The sequence below is a fragment of the Brassica oleracea genome, chromosome C6 (assembly GCF_000695525.1).
Source record: "Brassica oleracea var. oleracea cultivar TO1000 chromosome C6, BOL, whole genome shotgun sequence".
Lineage (NCBI taxonomy): Eukaryota > Viridiplantae > Streptophyta > Magnoliopsida > Brassicales > Brassicaceae > Brassica > Brassica oleracea.
Genome location: NC_027753.1, coordinates 3,432,542 through 3,436,887, shown reverse-complemented (window position 1 = coordinate 3,436,887; position 4,346 = coordinate 3,432,542).

Below are 4,346 nucleotides of genomic sequence, written 5' to 3'. Positions count from 1 at the left end.
TTATGAAAAAATTGTAAACTTCAAAAAAATTAATTGACTTTATTGAATTACTATTGGTTAAAAGTTATTGAAATTACAGAAAATGATACATTTATTATAGTAGTTTTATATGTTTTACTAATATGTGTGAAAATACCCAAAAATCTATCTTTTAAGAACCGATGGAGTAATAATAAAAAATAATAATAAATAATATTTATAATAATAATAAATAATTTATCTATGTAATAGGTAATCTTGAAGGTAGTAATAATACTTTGGCAAATTATTAAAAAATATTTGAAGTTGCATATAATTGTGAGTAAACAAAAAAACTAATATTATATTTTATATATATAGTAGTACTCAAGGTAGGTATTAAAAAGTTCAAGAGTTGACAAAAATATTCTTGTAAAACGTGCATGTATAGCATTTTAAAAATATTCTTGTAAAACGTGCATCTATAGCATTTTAAAAAATATTCATGTAAAAATACAGCTGTTATATACATAAATTTAACACTCTAATAACACTTAGTAATTCTTGGTAATCTTCAAGGTAGTAGTAAAACTACCTTACACATAGTAATATTTTGCCAAATTTTAAGTTTTATTAGTAAAACTATGGTCAAATGAAATATTTTTTAGTAAAACCAATGACCTTATACGATAAATATCATTAAGAAAAGGTATTACATAAACAATTTACCAGAAATAAGTATTTTTATAGATTCTTCTTACTATATAGCGTTACGATTCACACATGAACCATGAAAGTTAAGAATCATTTTGGGAAAATGATAAATCATCTACTAATCTGTCTAAAACAATAGAAAATAATAACTAAATAGTTTGTAGTCGTGTTCACTATATACATAGTCAGTTCACTACTAGTTTTAATAGTCTTATTTACTATATGCTAAATACACATACTATTTGCAATATATAAGGATTTCATATTACACATAATAAAATCAGTAATCCTAGTAATCTATATTACACATAATAAAACCAGTAATTCTAGTATTTCATATCACACTATACAACCTAGTAATATCAGTAACACTGTTTTGTCTCAGTAATACTAGTCATCTTAGTATTACCCGAAAATTTTATCTTTTACTACCTAATCAATTTTTAGGATGATATTGTGCGAACTAAACCACTACTATCATATTATATAACCATCTTAAAGTCCTACTATACTTCAAAATGAAGTAAAATACCCAAAACTCATAAAGCACAATTTTAAAATCGATTTATATATCTCCAAATTACCATTAAATATTACTGTAATTACATTATCATGATACACATTTCATCTAAGCAGCCCCGATACGGGTATGGGGACTGGAAACTGGGACGGGAATGAAAACGGAAAACGACAAAACTAAAAAAATAGATACGGGTACGGGAGTAGGTACGACAGTAAATATATATATATAAATAAGTTATAAGTTAAGTTTAAGAGTTATACAAGGTCAAGTTAATTTTGAACAATTCTTTACTCTGTTTTTTGGTCTGTTATGGTTAGTTTGCAATGGAGATAATTGTCTTATTATAATGAACTTAGCGAATTTTAATCACCAAATCAATTGTTGTTTTGATAATAGCATAACGATAGTTAAATAAGTAAAACATTGGAGATAAAGTTATTACAAATTTCTTAAATAAAATCAATCAATCTAGTTTAATGTTACTCACATCCTTTTGCTATTTAAATTTTATAAATATGATATTATTACTTTTAAAATAAATATGGTTTAAAAAAATATAATATAATGGGTCTGAAAAGCCACACATCATTGTCTTCTTCGTTTAAAGAAATGATTGTGTTTGGTTTGTACATTTGCAGTACCATAGTTTTTTTTATATAGAACATTAGGGCCTTATGGGACACGGGATTTTGATGTCAAGCTGTTTCGGAAACGTCCTGTATCCAAACCCTTCTGTCCCCATCAACAGATTGCAATCTCTCTCTTGCTTGAAACGTCATCGGCACGTAAACGTGTCCCCGTTTCAGAGGCATTTCCAGTACGTAAGACGGCTACCAGTACACGTACCCATGCAACCTAGCATTTCATTTTAATGGTATTCCAAAAAAAAATCATCAAAAACGGACAAAATGAACCCACTAACCCATAAACCCAGTTTTAAAATTCATTTTCAGTCTTTCCAAATACTCATCAAATCTTATATTCTTTGCATGACCCGTGATGTACATTTCATTTTAATGAAATTTTAGAAAAAAAATACCTCAAAAACAGACATGGAAAAGTTGAAATTCAGAAAACACAGTTTTAAAACTCATTTTTAATTTCTTGAAAATCTCAGCAATTTTTACATTATTCTTGATATACATATAATTTTAAAGCTATTACACAACAAATTTCATAAAAAAGGGACACAAATTTCCTCTCCTTTGAGGTTCAAAACTTGTCAATGGAGGGGATGAGAAGTGAAATACGATGGGGAAGAAGAAAGAGAATGAACCTAATGTGATTCTATTGGTTAAAATTATATTGTGGGGTCAAATAGTTGAGGTTTATGGTTAATTTATTAAATTGAATAATGTAATGTATTAATGAGGTGGAAGGTGAGGTGTAATATTTATATTAAACTAATAGAAGGTTAGTATAGGGAATGCAATGGTAAAGGGGTAGTGAGAATAGAGAGGGGATAAGAAGAACAGTTTTTTTCTAATAGGGGCATATTGAGTTATGGAATTTGGGGATTTAAGAGAAAAATTTCTAATTTTAAAATGACTACGTTTATGTCGATGTTAACAATAAACGGCCGCTTAACACTAATCAATGTTTACTAAACTCATATCTAAAATTGCTTAGTCAACATAAGTTTGTTATTTTTGTAGGTTAACGAAGAGTTCATGTTTTTTTTGGCAAATTTGTGTAAGTTCAGTATTTAAACGCCCGGTTTCTCGATAATAAAATTAAAACTTATGATTATGATTATGTACGTTTATGTAAATAAAAATGATTCTATTCAATGCCCACATATCAATATATAATGCGTAAGTTCTTATCTAGTTAATTTATTAAGCTTAAATCCACATATTTTGATATTTTGGTTGTTCTGTAATTAATTGCTTAATATCAATTATGCTTTCTTACTCAACATTTCAAAATAACAATGGAAAACAAGTTTATCTTATTTTAGTTTAAAAACATCGAAATAAAATAAAATATAATATAAACTTAATGAATCCAATGATGTTTTTGCTGTGAGATAACGAACTAAGTCCATATTGGAGAATTAGATAAAAAAAGAGTCTAATATATAAAGAGATGTCCAACTCTAATTAGTACGAAGCCTTTTGGGAAGGAAACCAAAAGTAAATCCATGCGGGCTTGCCAATTAGGCCTAAAGTAGACAATATCGTACTAATCGGATAATATAGAGTTGGACATGGGCTTTAACAAGCCCAACAATTGGTATCAGAGCGGTTGACGAGAAATCTGCAAGAAGACTGAAATATCCTTCGAGAGATGAATGATATCCTATGAGTTAGGAATGAGAGGTGTGTGACAGAGATCAAGTCAGAAGATCCTGCAAATTCAGTTGTGGGACACGAGATGAATTTGATTCTTAGTTTGAGGGGGAAAATGTGAGATAGCAAACTAAGTCCACATTGGAGAATTAGACAAAGAAAGTCTAATATATAAAGAGATGTCCAACTTTAATTAGTACGAGACCTTTTGGGAAGAAACCAAAAGTAAATCCATGCGGACTTGCCAATTAGGCCCAAAGTGGACAATATCATACTAATCGGATAATATAGAGTTGGACATGAGCTTTAACAAGCTCAACATTTGATTCTCTTATCATGGCAATGAGCCACTTGGGGTAAGAAATTTTCTTTGGACATGATTGGTCAAAACTAAATTAATTTGTTAATTTAATAAATATTATTTTCAATTAAATATATCTAGTAAAAATGAACTATAACTTCAGTCACAAAAACTAACTACTAATTTTTGTATATTTAAAGAAAGTTTGCGGCTAAAATACATATCTAATTTCTATTTGTCGAGAGGTTAACCTTTGATCCCTCTCTCTTGTTTTAAAATTAAGTATTTATGTACTCTGAAAAGATCACTAAAACAAAATTAGACTACCTAAATTTTATAAGGTTAAACACTACAAGAAAACATATTTTTTACTAGGGCAGTATTCGTTGTAAATTCGTCGTAAACGGGGTGTTACGACGAATTAACGTCGAAAGAGGTTTTGTTGTTAAACGTACGTCGTAACGGAGGTTTCGTCGTAAACGACTCGTTACATTTACGACGAAATATATTCCACATAAAGCGCAGGGAAAGGATTCGTCGTAAACGCCACGTAAGACTT